At 43.0% G+C, this 23,377-nt stretch overlaps 1 long non-coding RNA gene across 3 annotated transcripts; it reads right to left on the bottom strand.

The window, feature by feature from the left end:
• Positions 1–2,063: 2,063 nt before the first annotated feature.
• Positions 2,064–3,297, bottom strand: LOC111949285. Of its 3 annotated transcripts, XR_002875297.1 has the most exons (4): positions 3,173–3,297; positions 2,820–2,907; positions 2,270–2,450; positions 2,064–2,190 (listed from the first exon to the last, which is right to left on the bottom strand). It is a non-coding gene; the product is annotated as an uncharacterized LOC111949285 (long non-coding RNA). The 3 variants fall into 3 exon arrangements; XR_002875296.1 differs by lacking the exon at positions 2,820–2,907; XR_002875295.1 differs by lacking the exon at positions 3,173–3,297 and having other exon boundaries at positions 2,820–3,007.
• Between the last annotated feature and the right edge of the window lie 20,080 nt (positions 3,298–23,377).

The following is a 23,377-nucleotide window of genomic DNA, read 5'->3' as shown; positions in this document are numbered from 1 at the left end:
TTTGTGCCGCTGAACAATTTACGGGCTCTTGCGAGGAAGCATTTTTTTTCTGTAGTTTTATCTTCTATCTTACTGAAAATAGCTTTATATATGAATCTGTCCTTTTTCCTGGCAATAATTCAACCGTTTTTCGTGAGATCAAACCAAAAACGAGCAGATATGCAGCATCACAGGACAGCAAGGAGAAGCAGAAGTCTCAGAAGATTTCCTCTGGATGCCCTGACCAGACATGAACAACCTGTGAGTTAAAGTTTTGTTATTAGTTCAATTTAAGCAATTGTTACTAATTGTGCTCAAGGTTACACAGTCTGCTGGGTAAGAGTTTTTAACATTATTTTTCAACACTGGACTATGAACTGTATAGTCTAACTACATGAAACACTTGTGAGATCAAAGTTTAGTATTTTTTATTCAGAGTCAAACCATATCACTTGTTTTAAACAAGAATGCTTTAATTTTGGTGGGACTACACCAAGGATCAGCTTTGAGTCCTTTTTTGTTTGCTATGCTGATGGACAGGCTGACAGACGAGGTAAGACAGGACTCTCCCTGGACAATGATGTTTGCGGATGACATTGTAATTTGCAGTGAGAGTAGAGAGCAGGTGGAGGAACAGCTAGAGAGGTGGAGGTTTGCTCTGGAAAGAAGAGGCATGAAGGTCAGTCGCAGTAAAACAGAATACATGTGTCTGAACGAGAGGGATCAAGGTAGAAGCGTTAGGTTACAGGGGACTGAGGCGAAGAAGGTGCAGGACTTCAAGTACTTGGGGTCAACAGTTCAGTGTGATGGGGAGTGTGGAAAAGAGGTGAAGAGGCGAGTGCAGGCAGGTTGGAGCGGGTGGAGGAAAGTGTCAGGAGTGTTGTGTGACAGAAGAGTGCCAGCAAGACTCAAAGGAAAGGTGTACAAGACAGTGGTGAGACCAGCTCTGCTCTATGGGTTAGTGACGGTAGCAGTGAGACAGAGACAAGAGGCTGATATGGAGGTAGCGGAGATGAAGATGTTGAGGTTCTCCTTAGGAGTGACCAGGTTAGACAGGATAAGGAACGAGTACATCAGAGGGACGGCTCATGTTGCCTGTGTTAGCGACAAAGTCAGAGAAGCCAGACTGAGATGGTTTGGACATGTTCAGAGGAGGGATAGTGGATATATTGGTAGAAGGATGTTGGAGATGGAGCTGCCTGGCAGGAGGGCAAGAGGACGGCCAAAGAGGAGATATATGGATGTCTTAACAGAGGACATGAAGTTGGCTAGTGTTAGGGTAGAAGATGTCCATGATAGAGTGAGGTGGAAAAGGATGATTCGCTGTGGCGACCCCTGATGGGAAAAGCCGAAAGAGAAAGAAGATAAATACGTCAAACTAAAATTTAAGACATCAGAATAAAATGAAACATTCAAAAAAATCAGATTAAATTTTCTCAATGAAATAATTATTTTTCTATTTTACAGGATCTTCCACGTCTCTACTGCTTTGCCAACATAAAGGTGTCTGTCGTGGCCCTTCACGCTGACGGTCAGTCCCACACAAGACCAGCCCAGCAGATCGGTTGACCCGCAGGACCATTGAGCATCTGGTAGTGCAGCTTCGGGTTCCTCACACTCTGGGGGGGCGTACAGGAGACTGAGGTCCTGGTGTTTCTTTTCTGGCTGGCGTGTGGCACATCTTACGGTGTGGTAACCAGAGCCTTTGACATGCCACGGTCCACTGTGAGCGACGTTGTCCACAGGACGGCAGACCGCATCCTCCAGCTGATGAGCAGGGTCACCCAGCATCCAGTGGGAATGAACTGCCATTAGTCACCTCTGGTTTTTTAGCAGCCCTCTGAGTCTTCCACCTTTCAAAAGGTCGTGGGGAGCATTGATGGCTGCCACTTAAGAATAAAGACCCTAAAAGAAAATGCAGCTTGTTATTTTAACAGGAAGCTTTTTTATTCCATTCAACTGCAGGCTGTACGTGACTAATGCCAAATTTAGAGATATTTTTGTTGGGAATCAAGGATCAGTCCACAGTTCACAGGTTCTACGTAAAAGCCCAATTTATGTAAATAAAACATTACCCACCTGAAGGAATCTTTTTGGGTGATGGTGGGTATCCCTGCATTGCTCATCCCATCACGCTGCTGACACCCTAAATTGAACCCATGAGGAATGTGGTTCAGGCCCGTTCCAACCAGCACCACGCCAAGGCATGCTCTGTGGTGGAGAGAGCATTTGGCATTTTGAAGATGAGGAGGAGAGCAATATTTCTGGGGGCACTGGAAGTAAAACCAACCTTTGCAATGAAAATCATTGCCTGCAGTTCAGTTCTGCACAATCTGCGCATCAGCGAAGGGGACTGCTGGGAGCCACAGATGTTGAGCCACAGCAGGAACCAGTAGGACGGGTAAAGTGGCGTTCGTCTGCGAAGACAAATCTCTGCTTTCCTTTCAGCTCCAACTGTGACACACATGACTCTAGAACACCAGGATTATTGTTAAGATGTATAAAAATAAATGTTAACATATAAAACAAAAATGTAAATATGTACATTTGATATTTATATGAAAATTCTTTTGAGATTGTTAAAAATGGCTCAGATTTAAATAATGCATGTAAATAATTCATTTTTGTTCATGCATTTATTAAACAAACTGCAAAAACAACGACGACGTTACATTTTGTGAACAATATTTTAAACTCAGGTAAGCTTAACAGACTCTCGTCACTCTTTGTCCCTTCGTGCTCTTTCCTCCTCTCCTCTTTCAACAACAACCTTTACCCCAACATGACAACGATTACAGTTTAATGATAAATAAATACAAATCTGATCAAGTGTCTCTTACTCCCATCCGGCACGAGCTTGCCTGATAACAAACAGGCTATCTTTCTCCATCCACAGATGGATCAGATTTTCCTTATCCTCGTCAGTCCCTACATATATAATCACATTTAAAAAATGTGTTAATAACTTATTACTACGGTTAGAACTCACTCATTTTTTTATGTAATATCAACAGCGTTTGTTTTTAGCATTCGGCGCTAATTCGCGCTAGCGTTGGCTTTAGCATTACCGAAATTGATGATCTTCAAAACAATGTAGATAGTCGATTGAGGAATATAACATTTTAAACACATCATCTTACGTATTGACAAATATATTTTACAACAGATACTTGATACTTTTAAATATACTTACATTTTTAAGTCCTCTTTCTCGCGCAACCGTCCGCCATCTTCGAATAATTCAAGCGCAGTGTATTGTGGGTCACACGCAATGCATTCTGGTATGAACGCAGTGCATTCTGGGCAATATTCGCCGATCGAGTGTGCATCGATCCACACTGGTTTTTCGTAGAGAATTCTGGGAAATTTCTAGTGCACATGATTTTTGAACTGTAGATTCGGACAGCACTACAAAATGGCGACCGCACTATATAGTGCACTATATAGGGGTTAGGGCGGTAATTCGGACACAGCCAAGATTTCACCCTAAAACTTCCCACTTCCCATGAGCCCTAGGGGCTGAAGGCGGGGCTAACCCGAAGATCGCTACAATGCCCCCACCTAAGAGGGTTAGTGTCCCCACAAGCCTCACATAGCTGCAGAACTGAACACCACAACACAACAGCAAAACGCATTCACACACTGGCTGAAGACTCCATCGCACATTCCTGGGTTTCGTCCGCCACCGTGTACAGTCCTCTTAACTGGGTGGGTTAGCACATCTGCAACTGACACAGTCCCATGTCAGTATGTGCCCAGCCAGGAGAATCAGTCCCCGCATCCGTGGAAGCACCACCATCCGGGTCGTGAAGAGGAAATATGCGATTCCTTGGCCCGCGCTGAACAAAACGATGCTACGTGTGGTGCACCCAAATATGTGCATCCACATTTGGTATTTATTTAAAAATTAAAAACCATTATTATTATTATTTTGTAGTAATTAAAATAATTATTTTTGAATGCATTTATTAAAAATAGTCTTTGAAAAAAAAAGAATATAAAAAGGAACTATATTATGAGTCTGGTAGGCGGAACCTTTGACACTCGCAGCGCCTCCAAGTGGCCGAAGACGGATCAACTTCCTGTTTCCGTCAGAAGTGATTTGGAGAATGAAAGAGTGCTCGTGTCGTTTCTGCTCTGAGACTCGTTTTATATTTTCACAGGTTAGTATGTGGTTTAAACCCAGCAGATGTAAGCCCTAAGCTTTGGTCTACTTCCCAGATGATTTTCAGTGTTGTTCAATTTGTAATTTTGATGTAAACTGGGGAAGTTTAATTCAGTTTCGGCAATTTCGGCGGGAAAAGCCAGACCGGAAGTAGCGGGTGTTATCGCGCTAGCTTGTTTTCACAAGACAGGATGTTGTTAGCTCGCGCTAAATGAGCTTGTATTGCCATAGCAACTATGCTAACTAGTTGGATCCATTACTGTGTTTGTTTTATTAATTTTGTAAGATTCCTGACGTGACTTTAAACATGTTTAAAAGCAACAGAAACAATTACTTTTGTAACAGTTGTAAAGGGATGAAAGTTTACAGATTTATAGTTCTTTTATTATTATTATAAGTTTATATTTCTAACAGTGCAATGTCCAGCATTTATAAGCTAGAACAATATGCTAAAGTAACAAAGACAAAGAAGTATTTCCTTTGTTTGTGCAGACTACAGAAGTTAAAGTCAATTAAACTTATGTGATTCTTTTGTTTAGTTTTGAAATTTTAAATGTAATGTATTTGAAAACAGAGAGTAATTACTGATGCGTGATATTCGTCAGATATTTAATTTAGACTTGATTAAGAGGTCAGATTGTACATTGGACAATTACATGCACTGAATTGAAATTGTAAATGTGTTGAAACATTTAAACAGAAGTGATTTGGAGAATTAAAGAGTGCTCGTGTCGTTTCTGCTCTGAGACTCGTTTTATATTTTCACAGAGACACAATTCTTTTTGTTATTGTGGTCGCCGCACTCGGGACCCGTAACAAACTGTGGGGGCTCGTCCGGGATCTCTCCTCTTCAGTCGTTGAGGAGCAGATCCAGTGATAACTGAACCAAGAGACTTCCGAGACCGGACCACCATTCAAGTCAAGTCAGTCGGTGAGTGTCCAAGGCGGGAGATCAGGGAGCAAAGGATCTTCACCTCAGAAAGGAGCTGCACTGCTGAAAGGAAGTAAACACATACGTCACAGAAAACTATAACGGAGCGCACCGAAGAAGAATACAGAACCCGTCATTGACAACATGTCAACAGTACGCAAAGAACTAGTGTGGGAAATTAGAGGACGCTTATTCACACTCTCCACCACAAATCTCTTTGATCTGGCAAGAAGCATCGCTACAGACAATAGCGACTCCACACAATTCAGTCAACATGACAAGGAAAGCTGCATGGACTACATCACCTCTTATATACAATCAGACAGCCTGCTGGACCTTGAGGATGAGGGGATGAGCCACCTGCTCATGTTGAATGACCTAATAAGCCAAGCTATTCAAACTAATGATCCAGAATCTCCAGCTGATGCATCCTCCAAAGCTGAAACACACACTATGCCCAGCTCACTGCAGCCTAACATATTACCAGACCCTCCGGACAGACACCTTAGCACAAATACTAACAAAGAAGAACAATCAACAGAAGAACTAAGGAGAATGTGTGAGGAAATGATTGAGAGGCTAAGGCAATGTGAAGTTACAGCATCACAACCTGCCACAACACCAAGTCATCACAGTCACTCACAGTCCCAAAACAGACCACAACAAAGTCCAGAAAGACCCGTAACTCTGAGAGACCTTTCCTACCTGCCTCGGAGAGAATTCAAGGTGTTTGGAGGACAGATCGGAGACAACAGCTCTGACATTGGTTACAACAGTCTCACCAAACAGATCAGCGAAGGAGCTAAAGAAGGTTTTGTCGAAGCTGAGATTGTGAGAGGTGTACTGAGAATTGTAAAGCCTGGTACCTTCAGGGACATGCTCATGCACAAGGATGAACTATCTCTTTCAGAACTACAATGCTTCCTCAGGTCTCACCTTGGAGAAAAAGCTACAACGGAGATGTTTCAGGAGTTAATGTGTGCCAAACAAGCCGAACATGAATCACCTCAACAGTTTTTGTATCGCATGATTGGACTCAAGCAGAAATTAATTTTTCAGTCAAAACAGGCCACCTCTGACATTTCCTATGACCCCAAGACAATTCAGGAAGTGTTCCTTCACACAGTCTACCAAGGCCTGGGAGTTAGATATGCAGACTTGCGCTTAAGACTGAGACCCCTTACCTCAAATCATAACGTCACCGATGAAGAGATACTTAGCGAAATCACAAAGGTAATCAGCGATGAGAAAGAACATCAGCGGAGATTAGGCCAAGTATCCCGCCAGAGAACCGCACAAGCTCAAAGTGCAGTAATTGAGACAAAAGAAACAAAAATAACCAAAGATCAACAAACGGCACAAACAATCAAACAACTCACAGACCAAGTAGAGACATTAACCAACCTGGTGGCTAGTTTGATGGAATCAAAGGCCACAGGGCCATACCACTATGCCCCATCACCACCGACCCAAGCCCAGACTCATGTCACTACACCTTCGCCTTCTCAGTCACAATACTGTCAAGCTCCTCAACCCTTTGCTCGCCAAAGTACAACCCCATTGAAAAGAACATTCCGCTGCCCAAAATGCAGTGAGCAAAACCTGCAGGACTGTTGCCATTGTTTTGTGTGTGGTGAATCAGGGCATCGAGCAATTGGATGCTTAAAGCGGACCAAGTTTCAGGGAAACGTGAATCGGCCTCTGTCGAGGGACAGCCAGAGACCGGTCCAGAGCTCCAGTCCCAGCCAGTAAAACCTCCTCCTGCAAAACTGCATGCAAGACACAACAATAAACAGTCAAGAAAACTCCCTCAACACCATCAGAGGAAACCCTATGAGAACTCCAATCAAAACATCACAAGATGTAAAGTTCCCCTTGTCGGTAAGAAAAGTCTTTTAAAATGTTTGATCAGTGGTTATCCTGCAACAGTATTATTTGACTCTGGTTCACAAGTGAGTATGGTAGACCAACAGTGGGCCAAGAAGTATATCCCCAGCTATTCAGTGAGACCACTACAAGAACTTCTTAACGATGGGTTTGAAGTTTACGCCGTCAATGGCCAAACAGTCCCCTACGACGGGTGGGTAGAACTCACAGTCACACTCGCTGGTCACGAAGATCCTAATCTCACTGTGCAAGCACCATTCCTCGTTAGTAGATTGTCACTACCCCAGCCATTAGTGGGAGCTAATGTGCTTGGAGCAATTATTGAAAGACAGGAGTCTGATGAAGAAGCCAGCACAGTTCTATACAGCCTCCTTCGTCAGGCCTTGGGAATGGATGAAGAACAGGTAGTTGCTATGGTGAACTTCATTCAAACACCAAAAAGTACTGATGGAGGCCCAGCCACAGTAAGAACTGGCAGAGACAATGTAACTATCCCTGCTGGGAAAGCAGTTCAACTATGGTGCAGAGTCCCCCAGAGCTTTGACATCTCTGACCCCCTGGTGCTGTATGAACCTGCAGAGGAGACCAATATGCTAAGACAGTTAAGCGTGGGTGAAGGACTTTTAGAGGTCAACAACCCCCAAAGACCCTATGTAAAGATCCCCATTTCCAATCACTCAAAACATGAAATAATTCTGCCAAGGAAAACAATCATGGGTACCATCCAAAATGTTGCTAAAGTCATCCAACCAGAGACATCAGAGCAGCCCCTAACCCATCTCGCCCAAGTTGCAGCAAATGCAGTGGAAGTGAACAAATCCTCTGCTGAGCCCTGGTTGCCACCTGTCGACCTAAGTCACCTGAGTTCAGACCAACAACAAATAGTTGAAAAGGTGCTGGAGGAAGAGTGTGAGGCGTTCTCCCGCGACAGCAACGACATTGGGTGTATCCCTTCACTAAAGATGGAAATCAGGTTGAAAGATGACACTCCAGTACAAAGGGCCTATGCCTCCATCCCAAGACCTCTTTATAAGGAAGTAAAGGAGTACATTCAAGAACTGTTAGTGAAAGGATGGATTGTAACGTCCCAGTCCCCTTATGCAGCCCCTGTCATCTGCGTAAGGAAGAAAGATGGGTCATTACGGCTTTGTATTGATTATCGCCTTCTAAACAGTAAAACAGTTCCAGACAGACACCCCCTCCCCCGCATCCAAGACCTCACAGACTCACTTGGAGGCTACAGTTGGTTTTCAATCCTGGATCAGGGTAAGGCCTACCATCAGGGTTTCATTGCTGAAGGGTCAAGATACATGACTGCATTTACCACTCCTTGGGGCCTTTATGAGTGGGTGAGGATACCCTTCGGGCTGTCAAACGCACCTGCAGCTTTCCAACGAAGCATGGAGGAGATGCTTGACACACTCCGTGATGAGTGTTGCATTCCCTACCTCGATGATGTCCTTTGTTTTGCAAAGTCTTTTGAGGAACATGTTCAGGTGCTTCGTAAAGTTCTGCAAGCCTTACAACGCCATGGAGTGAAGCTAAAGCCAGAAAAGTGCGAGCTGTTCCGTAAAGAGGTTCGATATGTTGGCCGTTTAGTGTCTGCAGAGGGAGTAAGAGTGGACCCTAAAGACATCGAGGCTGTGCAGGCGCTCAAACATAAAAGACCCCAAACTGTTGGAGATTTAAGGCAACTCCTTGGATTTCTGAGCTATTATCGAACATACGTGCAGGACTTCTCACAAATTGCCAAGCCTCTATACGACCTACTCCAGATAAAACCAGACACAGCAAAACTCAAACCAACCAGAGGCCGAGCTAAACATCCACAACTGTCCTCCCGTGCCCCAATACAATGGGATGAGAAACAACAAGAGATTCTGGAACGCCTGATTGACATGTTAACCCAACCACCAGTGTTGGCGTACCCAGATTTTACCCGCCCCTTCATATTACACACAGACGCTTCACAGAAGGGTCTCGGAGCAGTCCTTTATCAAAACCAGGACAACAAAATGAGGGTGATAGGGTACGGGTCACGCACACTAACACCGGCTGAACAAAACTACCATTTGCATAGTGGAAAACTAGAGTTTCTAGCCCTCAAGTGGGCCGTCTGCGACAAGTTTAAAGACTATCTCTTCTACGCGCCCCACTTCACTATCTTCACAGACAACAATCCCCTAACATATGTCCTAAGCACAGCAAAACTTAATGCAGTCGGACATCGTTGGGTGGGACAACTGGCAGATTTCCATTTCGATATAAAATATCGGCCAGGAAAAGCCAACATTGATGCAGACGTGTTGTCACATTGCCCTTTTGACATTGAGACCTTCATGAAAGAGTGTTCAGAGGAGTTACCTGAAGAAGCAGTTGGTGCAGTCTGGGAAGGGAGCAGAAGAGCAAAGTGTGGAGATGTACCTTGGATAGCTGCCCTCACCCTTGCCTCACCAAGCCACTCTTTTAAAGAGCCTCTGCGAACCATCAGTCATGAAAGCCTAATTCAAGAACAAAGAGCAGATCCAGCTATCGGCAAAGTCTTAGAGATTGAAAGAAAGAGGCAAGACACCTACAGATAACGACAGAGAAAAAGTGGACATCAACACAAAAAGACTATTGAGAGAGTGGAGTCGGTTGCACATAGAAAATGGCCTTCTCTACAGAAAGACGACAGAACGAAAACAACTAGTTCTACCGGCTGTTTACAAACAGACAGCTCTGATCCACCTTCATAACAACGTGGGCCATGTTGGAGTGGAGAAAGTATTAAACCTCGCCCGAGAACGATTCTACTGGCCTTTCATGAAGAAAGAGATTGAGGAGTACATCACCAGGAAGTGTCTGTGCATAAAACAGAAAAAGCCAACAACACACGAGAGAGCACCTATGGGCAGCTTAACATCCAGTGAGCCACTTGAACTTGTCAGTATAGACTTTCTGCATTTAGAGTCCTGCAAAGGTGGGTTCGAGTACATTTTGGTTGTGGTGGACCACTTCACAAGGTTCGCACAAGCGTATGCCACCAAGAACAAGGCAGCCAAGACTGCAGCAGATCGACTCTTTAATGATTTCATCCCCAGATTTGGATATCCATCCAAACTCCATCACGATCAAGGTCGGGAATTTGAAAACGAACTGTTCAAATCCCTCCGACAGCTCGCTGGTGTGGGTCATTCGAGAACATCACCTTACCACCCACAGGGCAACCCAGCCGAAAGATTAAACCGCACTTTGCTACAGATGCTTCGGACATTGGGTGAAAAAGAGAAACAGTGCTGGAAAGATCATCTGCCACATGTTCTACATGCTTATAATTGCACAAAGCATGAAGCGACAGGTTTCTCTCCGTATTACCTGTTATATGGCAGACATCCTCGTCTACCAATTGACATCCTCTTTGGCCTCAGGACCGAAGAAGCAGAAGAAACGCCACAAGGATATGCCCAGAAATGGAAAGTAAAGATGACTGAGGCTTATCGAATCGCAAGTGCAAACAGCCAACACTCAAGTTCCAAAGGTAAAGCGAACTATGATAAACGATGCAAGGGAGTGACACTGCAAGCTGGAGACAGAGTACTCGTACGTAATCTGAGTGAAAGGGGTGGACCTGGCAAACTGAGACCCTACTGGGAGAGTGCAATTTACATCGTGCGGGAGCAGATTGGAGATAACCCAGTCTATAAAGTGAGTCCAGAAGCAGGAGGTCGTCCCATTCGCACCCTCCACAGAAACTTGTTGTTACAAGTAAATGACCTGCCAGTAGACATAGTCCAAGACTCAACAACCAAGCCACAAAAGAAAAACAGAAAGACACCAGACAGATCAAAAACATCTGATCAACCTCAGAGCCCTGAAGCAAGTGAATCAGAGGATGATATACCTACCTACTGGTTCCGAGTACCTAACCGTCAACCACAACATGAAAACCAGCACTCATCCCGACAATTTCACGATGTGTCACAACACTTAAGACCGATCGGGACAACTTTGAGAGAAAAGGTTAACATCCAGCCTGAACAAAGAGAAGACACAGCCGTCACTGAAGAGGAACACACTGATGGAAGGCAAGATACAGATCTTGGACCTGATGGTAGTCAGGAAGAACAGCGACTCCATCACGAAGAGGATCCAGCAGAGGCAAGACCTGAACCAGCACCCAATACATGTGCAAAGCTGGAGCTAAATTCGTCAGCTGAGTAACCAGTCCGTTACCGAAGATCCACTAGGGAGAGACGACCAAACACTATCTTCACTTACCCATCCCTGGGACAGCCAGCATACTTACCTCATCCCACGGTGAACTCCATGAATGTCCAGCCAGCATACTTGCCTCGTCCTACAGAGCATGCTGAGAGAACCCAGCCAATATCATATCCTTTTATGGTGTACCCTCATCTTTACTCTCAACCCTTTAACCCATACTTACCTTTTCCATATCCAGTTACATGCTTTTGAACTTCAGAGAACACTGAAAGAGACATGGACAAGCCAGTTGACAAGAGACTTTAGTGTTATATGTGTTTAAAGTTTAACAGTTTTAAGTCAAGTGTCAGGAGCCACTTTTGTTGTTGGGGAGCGTGTGGTGCACCCAAATATGTGCATCCACATTTGGTATTTATTTAAAAATTAAAAACCATTATTATTATTATTTTGTAGTAATTAAAATAATTATTTTTGAATGCATTTATTAAAAATAGTCTTTGAAAAAAAAAGAATATAAAAAGGAACTATATTATGAGTCTGGTAGGCGGAACCTTTGACACTCGCAGCGCCTCCAAGTGGCCGAAGACGGATCAACTTCCTGTTTCCGTCAGAAGTGATTTGGAGAATGAAAGAGTGCTCGTGTCGTTTCTGCTCTGAGACTCGTTTTATATTTTCACAGGTTAGTATGTGGTTTAAACCCAGCAGATGTAAGCCCTAAGCTTTGGTCTACTTCCCAGATGATTTTCAGTGTTGTTCAATTTGTAATTTTGATGTAAACTGGGGAAGTTTAATTCAGTTTCGGCAATTTCGGCGGGAAAAGCCAGACCGGAAGTAGCGGGTGTTATCGCGCTAGCTTGTTTTCACAAGACAGGATGATGTTAGCTCGCGCTAAATGAGCTTGTATTGCCATAGCAACTATGCTAACTAGTTGGATCCATTACTGTGTTTGTTTTATTAATTTTGTAAGATTCCTGACGTGACTTTAAACATGTTTAAAAGCAACAGAAACAATTACTTTTGTAACAGTTGTAAAGGGATGAAAGTTTACAGATTTATAGTTCTTTTATTATTATTATAAGTTTATATTTCTAACAGTGCAATGTCCAGCATTTATAAGCTAGAACAATATGCTAAAGTAACAAAGAGAAAGAAGTTTTTCCTTTGTTTGTGCAGACTACAGAAGTTAAAGTCAATTAAACTTATGTGATTCTTTTGTTTAGTTTTGAAATTTTAAATGTAATGTATTTGAAAACAGAGAGTAATTACTGATGCGTGATATTCGTCAGATATTTAATTTAGACTTGATTAAGAGGTCAGATTGTACATTGGACAATTACATGCACTGAATTGAAATTGTAAATGTGTTGAAACATTTAAACAGAAGTGATTTGGAGAATGAAAGAGTGCTCGTGTCGTTTCTGCTCTGAGACTCGTTTTATATTTTCACAGAGACACAATTCTTTTTGTTATTGTGGTCGCCGCACTCGGGACCCGTAACATACGCACGACAAGATCGATAAAGGAATGTGGGCGACTCGGCAAAAACGAAAAAATTCGGAACTTTTTTTTTGAGAATCGACTAACGAAACCCATATACCCTTGTCCGCGATATCCAAAGGACGTTTTGAAATCATTACGGGATGGTGACACGACCTACGGTTTGGCGGCCATTTTGTGCCAAAATATGCCATTTAGAGTTTTTCGCGTTTCTACACAATATGGAAAAAGGAACTTTTTTTCGAGCGATTTTCACGAAATTTGACTCACATGTTGCTAGAGCCAGTCCACAACTACCTCTGGAGTTGCGTCCACCTTTGACCTCGGGAAAAGGCCGCCATCTTGAATTTTCTATAAAAAACGCCTTTACCCCTTGTGACGGTGTAGAACCGTCAGCTGCCGCTGCAGGCGCACACGCATGCACACACGCTCGCACACATACACACGTGCGCATAGACGCGCACGCTCGGACCCGGTAACACGTCATTTACATCAGCTTACCCTTTTCATTCCGTCCCTATCCCTCTGCAGGTAGCCCTGGGTGCACACTAGGTTGCCGACTCACCATCCCCATGCATACATTAACACGAAGCACACACGACGCCAACATTAACGTTGGTTTGTTTACCCGGAAGTAACCCGGTAACCCGGAAGTGGTCATGGACACCCTGGGTCATGTGACGCATCGGTCACTGTTTGTATTTATTTTTATTGATGATTATTGTTATTTTTCTGTACACGACACAGAATGTTTAGTTGAATGAAACTGTTTATTTCTGTATGTTTATTTATGTTTATGTTCTTGAACAATGCAAACACTTCTCCCTGTTTTCTCTTTGGACTGATGGAGAGCAACGCCCAGGAGGAGGGGCTTACCACTTAAAAGAGAACCAGATACAGCTGTCAGTGTGGGAGTCTGAGTGGAGAAGTTGGAGAGTCTGAGAGGAGAATTTGGAGTGTTGGATTGGAGAAGTCTATGTTGGTTAACCTTTGTGGAGCAATTGGTGTGCTCTGTTCTTGCATTAAAGTCAAGAATACTTTCACCTTGGCGCCTCTGCCCAATCATTCCCTGGTGGGACCCACGACACCCCTGGATTCAATCGTAAACTTGTCGTTGGAATTTTCCGCGATCGTCTCGAAACTTTTTGGGCTTCAACGGCAAGCTACTGTGAAAAAATGTTGCAATTAGAAGTTGTAGATTTTGAACGGCGTGCGGGTGGCAAGCTAGCAAAAATGGCGCACTGTTATAACTCCCATGCATTTCAATACAATACAGTGAAAATTGAATGCATGCATTCATGCCTGAAACTGAATACATTGAAAAACACTGGATATGGACATATAAGGAATGTGGGCGTGGTTAGCATAAAACCACTGTTGCTAAGGACGACAAAAAAGTTTACTTTTACCGATTTGTCCGAAACTGACGTCAATCTGTTCGTCTTCTCAAGGGGACCAAAACATAAAATGGTTGCTATGGAGATAAAAATAAACAAAAAAGCTGCCATTTTGGAAAAAGTGGATTTTTTATCAACTTATGGCATATAGCTCTCACCAATGGAAGAATGTGTTTTTCTGAGTCAGTTGATGATGCTGATTGGGGAGCCGGTTTAGCTCGTGCTGGTTTGCGGCGCCTTCCGTCCATGAAACCAGGGTTCAACTCCGGGCTGCTCCCTGTTCCCTTCTCTACCTCTGTGCCGGTCCCAAGCCCGGCTTGAGAAGGTTGCGTCAGGAAGGGCATCCGGCGTAAAACATTGCCAAGTTTACCATGCGACTTGTTCGCTGTGGCGACCCCTGATGGGAGAAGCCGAAAGAGGAAGAAGAGAGTTGATAATGCTGATCCCTATGCTAGCACTTTTAGCTATGTTAGCATAGCTGGCATAGTTAGCATAATTAGCATTTTAGGTAATGTGTTTTTCTGAGTCAGTTAATGATGCTGATCGCTATGCTAGCACTTTTAGCCACATTAGCATAGCTAACATAGTTAGCATAATTAGCATTTTAGGTAATGTGTTTTTCTGAGTCAGGTGATGATGCTGATCGCTATGCTAGCACTTTTAGCTATGTTAGCATAACTAGCATAGTTAGCATAATTAGCATTTTAGGTAATGTGTTTTTCTGAGTCAGTTGATGATGCTGATCGCTATGCTAGCACTTTTAGCTATGTTAGCATAACTAGCATAGTTAGCATAATTAGCATTTTAGGTAATGTGTTTTTCTGAGTCAGTTGATGATGCTGATCGCTATGCTAGCACTTTTAACCACATTAGCATAGCTAGCATAGTTAGCATAATTAGCATTTTAGGTAATGTGTTTTTCTGAGTCAGTTGATGATGCTGATCGCTATGCTAGCACTTTTAGCCACATTAGCATAGCTAGCATAGTTAGCATAATTAGCATTTCTGGTAATATGTTTTTCTGAGTCGATTGATGATGCTGATTGGGAGCCAGTTTAGCTCGTGCTGGTTTGCGGCGCCTTCCGTCCGTGAAACCCGGGTTCGACTCCAGGCTGCTCCCTGTTCCCTTCTCTACCTCTGCCGGTTCCAAGCCCGGTTTGAGAAGGTTGCGTCAGGAAGGGCATCCGGCGTAAAACATTGCCAAATTTACCATGCGACTCGTTCGCTGTGGCGACCCCTGATGGGAGAAGCCGAAAGTGGAAGAAAGAAAGATTCAGAGTCAGTTGATGATGCTGATCGCTATGCTAGCACTTTTAACCACATTAGCATAGCTAGCATAGTTAGCATAATTAGCATTTTAGGTAATGTGTTTTTCTGAGTCTCCAGGCTCCAGGTTGCTCCCTGTTCCCTTCTCTACCTCTGCCGGTTCCAAGCCCGGTTTGAGAAGGTTGCGTCAGGAAGGGCATCCGGCGTAAAACATTGCCAAATTTACCATGCGACTCGTTCGCTGTGGCGACCCCTGATGGGAGAAGCCGAAAGTGGAAGAAAGAAAGATTCAGAGTCAGTTGATGATGCTGATCGCTATGCTAGCACTTTTAACCACATTAGCATAGCTAGCATAGTTAGCATAATTAGCATTTTAGGTAATGTGTTTTTCTGAGTCAGTTGATGATGCTGATCGCTATGCTAGCACTTTTAGCCACATTAGCATAGCTAGCATAGTTAGCATAATTAGCATTTCTGGTAATATGTTTTTCTGAGTCGATTGATGATGCTGATTGGGAGCCAGTTTAGCTCGTGCTGGTTTGCGGCGCCTTCCGTCCGTGAAACCCGGCTTCGACTCCAGGCTGCTCCCTGTTCCCTTCTCTACCTCTGCCGGTTCCAAGCCCGGTTTGAGAAGGTTGCGTCAGGAAGGGCATCCAGCGTAAAACATTGCCAAATTTACCATGCGACTCGTTCGCTGTGGCGACCCCTGATGGGAGAAGCCGAAAGTGGAAGAAAGAAAGATTGATGATGCTGATCGCTATGCTAGCACTTTTAGCTATGTTAGCATAACTAGCATAGTTAGCATAATTAGCATTTTAGGTAATGTGTTTTTCTGAGTCAGTTGATGATGCTGATCGCTATGCTAGCACTTTTAGCCACATTAGCATAGCTAGCATAGTTAGCATAATTAGCAAAATCAGCCTTGAATAGCTTTTAATTTTTGGGCGGTGAGGGCGGTGAGGGTGGCGGTGGGGCGTAGAGTTGGGCGTAGAAGGCGGGTTGCGTCTGCGGGCCATACAACGCCGCTTGCGGCTTTAATTTTATCTTTGTTATTCCTGCATTTACAGTAAAATACCATCTAAGACACAAATAAAAAAAATAATTGGGCATTATTTATATTTAATGGCTCACGTGTCAAAATAGTTGTAAGGAATATTATTTGTGTGCATTATTAAGCGTTTCACAGACTGGCAGTGGGGGTGTACCTGCACCATCTCCAGGGAGAGTTAGAGAGTAGTAGAAAATGTTGTTGTTTTTTACCAGGAACCTTAGAAGTGACATTGCCTGTCGCATCGAGATATAATGCCAGAGGAGTCTTCCTGTGCAAATGTTGCACCACAATGTTCAATCTTGTCTCTTAGTACATGTGAATGCCAAATGGGTGAATTTGAAAATGTTGAATGTATCCTGGGAAGTTTTTGTATTTATTGTCACATTCTTTAATGATGTTTTGAGTGAGGAACAGTTCTAAAAATATTTCCTCATGCAGTCATCCTTTTTTCCTGCAAACTCTGAACCAATAACTTTCAGAACTTTTTTGTTGAGACTTCGTGTCACATTACCTGAAATGAGTTCGGCCATAGGTGTTTAGGTCATTTTTATGTAAAAATAGTTGCTCACACCAATGTGAAGAGCTCTTGCAATTTTTCCTCTTTTGGTTTTAGTGGCTGGCCTGAATTTTTTTCTGTTGTTTTGTGTGAAATTTGGCCGTTTTGATGAACTGATATTTTAACTGAAGAACCTCCTTGAGGTTCCTTCTCTCTGTTGAAAATGTATCTCTCTCTGCATGAGGGGAATGTGCAAACAGCTGTAGTGTTTAGGTAAGGACTTCATTTTTCTACTGGATTTTTGTTTTATATGATGGATCTTGAAGGCAAGTGTGCTGCATGGATTTTGTTTCCGAAAGCTTTTGTAAAAAATGTTTGTCCAGGGTGATCTCAGTTTGTTAGCACCAGCACTTGGAGACATTTGTTTCCAATCTTTTTTTTGATAGTGATAACGAAGCGTTTATGCCCTGCAGGTACATTTCTCATTTTTTTTCATGCAGTTCTTCATTTTTTTTTTTTTTTTTGGATTTTCATCTTTGAAACATTCTGTCTCGGATTCTTGGAAGTTAGCACTTTCTGCAGATTTCTGGCTGTTTGACATCAGAGTTTCAGCATCTGAAGAGTTGTGTCCATTTGTCCTCTGAAAACACTGGCTCTGGATAGTCTTGCCTTTTCCTCTTTCCATTGGTTTCTATGAATTGTTCAGTTTGCAGTGCATCCTCACATGATAATGTGCACACATTTAAGCTGCTATTAGTTTTTTGACATATTTCTTTAACAGAGTCTAAATGTAGATCTTCTTCCCGCGATTCAATGACAGATCCTCAACGCATTGATCCCATTTTTTGTATTGGGGTTTTTAAACCACAATGATTTTTGGTCCACAAAACCCAAAGCCAATGTCGATTCTTCTTATTGTCTTCACCAAAAGGTTAGATTTAAAGTTCTGACCACACTTGTGAAGAGTATGTGGCCTGTGTAATGGCATCTTTAGCACTCTTGAAGGTATTCAATAAAGCTGTCATGCCACCTGCCTTCTCTACCATGTGTTGTCTTCTTTTCCCTTTTTTCTCTTGTGATCCTTTAAAATAAATTTTAAATTGTTGTTACTCTTATTTCTTCTAATATGCAATTCATTTTTTTTTTCAAAGGATAAGTAAACTGAATAATGTGTTAGCGAAAAGCATCATAGCTTCATCTCCCTATCCGAAAAAGGTTTCTTGTTTTTTATCCAAAAATGTGCAGCTCTAAACGAAGCTTCGGTTGCGTTCTGAGATTTTTTTGCCGGCCACGTGAAAAAAATTCTCCTGTATGTCTAAAGGTACTTTTAACCCGCGGGCTTTTTCTGCCGGGCGGGTAGTTAACATCAAAGTTTTTGTGGCAGGTTTGAAGTGCCTCGCCACATTTGGTACAGCAATAGCTGTCCCACAAATAAGGCACAGACATTTATCGTTAAATGATGTAAAAAAGAATTCCACCTCCCAATCATTTTGAAAATTGTGTGCCCTTTTTCGCTTTCCTGTCATATTTTTTGCGGCAAGCAGGCTAACTCCTCATTGTCACTTCACTCGGTCAGCCTGTCACGAAGGACGTGAAAAAATGAAAACGAGCACGAATGACATTTGACTTAGAAAAAGGAGAGTTCCATATAAAATATTTTCATTTAATTTTTTATATGGTATATAACTTATTTTAAAAATCTATATAATACAGAGCCTGAGATATTTATATTATGGGTAAAATAGATATATAAAGCGATCCCACAAAATAATATTTCAGTCCTACGCGATAATTAATGTGTTCCCACGAAATGGAATTCTGATATACATTTATCCTGTTTTTTTTTAATTCACCACAGTTACAGGGGCATTATGGGAAATGTGGGATGCATCAGATACATAGCATTTAGCCTTCGGATGTAAAGTGACTGCTAACGACGATGTTGACAAAAGACAAGTTACCTCAGCACGTCCTGAATATCATTAAACCTGTTTGACCCTAAACTACAACATCACATACCGCAGCCAGCTGCCCGAATGCCAGCATGACGAGCAAAAGAGCCCTGCGACGGGCCGGAGCTCGTTTGCTCGTTAGCTTGCTCCAGCTCCATGCAGTGACCGGTCTAGGGTGACTGCGGTCGAGTGAGCCGCTGTTCACTCAGCCGTGGTTAAAGGATGTTTAGGATAGAACATAATATGTAAACCCCGTCTGTTAACACATTCAAATGACTTTCCCCTAACAAAACGATGTCTACTTTAATAGCTTATTGTTATTATTTATCAGTTATCACATGTCATTTTTTCTGAAGACAGTTAATGTTGTCAACTTTGAGGTTAAATAAGGTGACTTTGGCGCATAAAACTAACAAAATTACAAAGATATGCGCACTTTGCATAGCTTTTTTTATATTTTCACTGCCTAGTTTTTGTAAAATTTGAAGTTGGATTCCCTGTTAAGGCTGGAGCTTGAGAGAAACGGAATTGAAATTTCTATGTATGTGAAAACATTATAGAAATTGACAAGTTTACTTTGACTTTACTTTAATAGTTTTTGTTTGAATAGTTATGAAGTCATTTTTATACAAGGCTTGACCACGAACAGCGGCTCACATGACTGCCATACAGTGTTTATACTTTTAAAAAGTACAAATAATTTTCAAAGGAATTGGAATCAGATACAAACTCCACTGTCTGTGTCCAAAGAGAACAGATGCAGACGAGCGATAGGTTCCTCCACTGACAAGAACAGACAGTGGATTTGTAAGTGTTTAGCATGGAATCTATCAATTTAAACCCTTTTGTCTTTATAACTAGGGCTCAGAATCTTTAGCATCAAAACTTGCTTTAGACTGAACTCTAACTTTAATAAAATATTATTTGCAAAGTTTAAAATGAAAACAAACTTGTTTCTTTTCTCCAGCTCACTGAAGACTACTCTACCAAACGTGACATGGTTCAAGATCGGTCAGACGTTCCCTCAAGCTGCATAGAAACCACAGGTAATGACAAGGACGACGAGTACCTCCCACCAAAGATGCAGCAAAGTAGTTTGGACGAATCCATAGTTATTCCAACAAACACTCTAACTAAAAGAAAGAGGCAAGGGAAAGCTCATAAGTCATACCAAGGGTTAAAGCAGAGCCACACCCCTCTTTGATGACTAACCACTCAGAAGATGAGGAGCCATCTTTGAACTTCGGAAAAGGTTTCATATTGAAATCAAAAAAGGATGGCAGAGTGTACAATAAACGACATTCCTGTCTCTATTGTCCTGTTAGTTGCTATAAAATGATGAGACAATCCAAGCAAAGGAAATTGCAGTTTGACCTTGTAAGAAACAAGGGGAACCGGGCTCTTCAGTTCTTAAATCAGGGACAGGAACAGTGATTCCAAGTCAGCAGTCACCCAACCCAGGAAAACCAAGTGACTACATGCACTGCATAAACTGAGAGGCTTTACTGAAAAGAATCTCTTTATAGAGGTATACAGTCAGGACCATAAATATTTGGACAGAGACACATCCTTTCTAATTTTGTTTCTGTACATTGCCACATAGAATTTTAAATAAAACAACTCAGATACTATTGGAATGCAGACTTTCAGCTTTTATTCCATAAGCAGAATGGCGTTTGTATCAATCTGTAAAGCAAAAGCAAAATAATTTAGCACACAATACATCACATGTTAACCCTAGTACACAACCAAAGCAGACAGTGAGGTCAACAAATAATGGAACAGAAAAACATTCAGTGGTTTTGCACAATGACATGACTTGAACATTAGACTCAACATGTACCAGTTGATGTTTGAGCTACATCTGGTCCTGAATTGCAGATGTCTTTTTCATGCTCCCCATTTTAGGGATCTCATGGGATTTTCTTGTAGATGTAGTTTTCATTACATATGATTTCACTACATACATTTTGTAATTACACAAGATACATAATTTATTAACATTTAGAAAATAGGACTAAATGATCCATTTGAATACATTAATTGTACACATGGTTTCACTAATATGGAAACATCTATTCATTCTTACCAATTATCTTATACATCTGTAATAACTACCGTAATTTCCGGACTACAAGCCGCTACTTTTTTCCTGCGCTTACAGTCCTGCGGCTTATTCAGTGACACGGCTAATTATTGGATTTTATTGGCGGCCGCCGTGTACGTATTTTTGGACACAGTGAATGGTTTGAATTCTCTAACATCAAACACAAGTCATTTGTTTTTCAACACACCTCTAAGCAGCCAAACAGCATGGACCTGACTTCAGGTCTTAGACACTTCAGTCATGGTTCAACAAAACGAAACACGCATGTCCAGCCGCATCCTAGAATCCTTTGGTGCCATTAGACCCAACGTGCACGTGATCGCCGCTACAATATGATGAAGCTTTCAAGTTAAAAGCAATCGTTAAAAGCAGCGTGAAAAAATCACCAACGGGTTTGGAAAAGCCGGTCAGCTGCGTGACAGAGAGAACAGCGCATGCTCAGGAGTGCATTTACCTCTGAGTCATAGTGACTCGGCTGGCTGCACGTAAATATGTGGCAATAATATCAGCCTTTATTTTGTCGGGACACGACTGGAAACACAAATTGACGTGGTCGTGTTAACGGTTTCTAAGGACTGAGCGGAGTTTTGCATTGAAACGCTCACAGCCTCCGTGTGAGCTGGAGACTGCGTGTCGTGTGAGCTGCGGGGCCGATGGCAGTCTGAAGGCTCCCACACGTAACAACGCATCCGCCCCTCATACACAAAACGTACAGTATTAAGTCTGATTGCTCTGCACAGACACGATTTGCTCCGTCCACCGGCGCAATGGGGACGAAGCGCTCCTCCCTGTAGCCGCGCTGGCCAGAGCTGTCGGAGTAGATAGGAAGGGGAGACAAGGAGCGCGCGGGAGCGCGGAGGCGTCGAGCCATTCTGCAGGCTGCAGCCAGGGCTTACTCGAGGCGTCCGCGGAGCAAGTGTTTGTTGTGGAAGGAAACTTCTGACCCACGCGCCGCGAGGAGGCGCGCGTATCGCGCTGAGGCGCGCGCTTTTCAGTCGTCGCTGCTTTATTTTACTAGCGTGTTTTTTAAACAGCCCTGTTACTCCCATAACGCTGCCGCGACACAAGCGGAAGGAGAGCTTTACCCGTTCACCCCTCCATGCACTGCTGCTCATTCTTAAACACGTACAACAGAATGGCGAGCCGGGCGTTGGCCCCGCCTTTAGCCCCTAAGACTCATGGGAAATGGGGGATCGGGGATGTAAATTTCCTCATCATAACTGAGGGATGTAATGTTGATTATATGGTTACTGTTTGTAATTTTATGTGTGATACCTAGATTGTCAATAAGTTAAAAAAAAATAAAAAAAATAAAAACCATAACTGAGGAACTTGTGAACAGAATAGAGGTGCATACTGTTTGGCAGATGCAGATAGACTCAAAGACATGAGCCTAAGGCAAAAATGACTCCACCCACTGTGTGCTAATAAATCACACTTACACTCTGAGTCAGGAAGTGATCCGTCAGGATGACAATGTTGCCTAATTCATGCGGCTTGTACCCCGACGCGGCTTGTGTATGTATAAAATTAGTTAAACACGTGAAAATGGGTGGGTGCGGCTAATAATCGGGTGCGCTTTGTAGTCCGGATTTTACGGTATATAACAAGTTAGGGCCGAGTTTTTCTTCATGACATTTCCTACCTTACAATGCATTCACACAAACACGCGCTTCATAGTACATGACAACAGCATTAAGTTAGTGCCTCAGAAACATATACCTACAACAGAGAAACATGAAAAGACTTGGATTGTCATGGTGCCTCTGGCAGCTTTCTTCCCCTGCCCCTCTCTGCTTTGTTCCTGATCATCACCAGCTGTGGACACTCAGCTCATCTACCTACAGACCTACTTAAGGAGATCCAGATCTAGCATTCTTCGCCAGTTCGTTGTTCCCCTATGATGCTTTGTCTGGTCTTCCATGTACCTTTGCCACTCGTTAGTATAATACTTACGCCTTGCCTTCAGGAATTATCATCCACAAGTGTCCTGGCTAATAAATGTAACGAAATATTATTTTCTAAAGACAAAATACAATTCTCTCCTATTAAACTTTGAGGCAGACAACAGCATCCCGGCACAGAAGACTCCTCCCCCTCCCAGTGACCTAGTGCTGATGCTATCACGTGACAGCGTGAGGCGCTCACTGGGAAGCATTAAGCCACAGAGAGCCCCAGGACCTGACAACATTCCTGGCTGTGTCCTGAGGAACTGTGCTGATGAGCTGACAGATGTCATTACCGACATCTTCAACCTCTCACTGAGCCAGGCTGTTGTCCCCTCATGCTTCAAAGCCACCACCATCATCCCAGTCCCAAAGAAGTCCTCTCCCTCCTGCTACACTGACTACCGCCCGATCGCTCTCACCCCCATTCTGATGAAGTGCTTTGAGCGGCTGGTCATGCAGCACATCAAGTCTACCCTCCCCCCCACTCTGGACCC

Source organism: Oryzias latipes, chromosome 18, assembly GCF_002234675.1.
Source record: "Oryzias latipes chromosome 18, ASM223467v1".
Classification (NCBI taxonomy): domain Eukaryota; kingdom Metazoa; phylum Chordata; class Actinopteri; order Beloniformes; family Adrianichthyidae; genus Oryzias; species Oryzias latipes.
The sequence above is the reverse complement of the archived record's forward strand: the minus strand, read 5'-3'. Positions and strand labels throughout refer to the sequence as shown.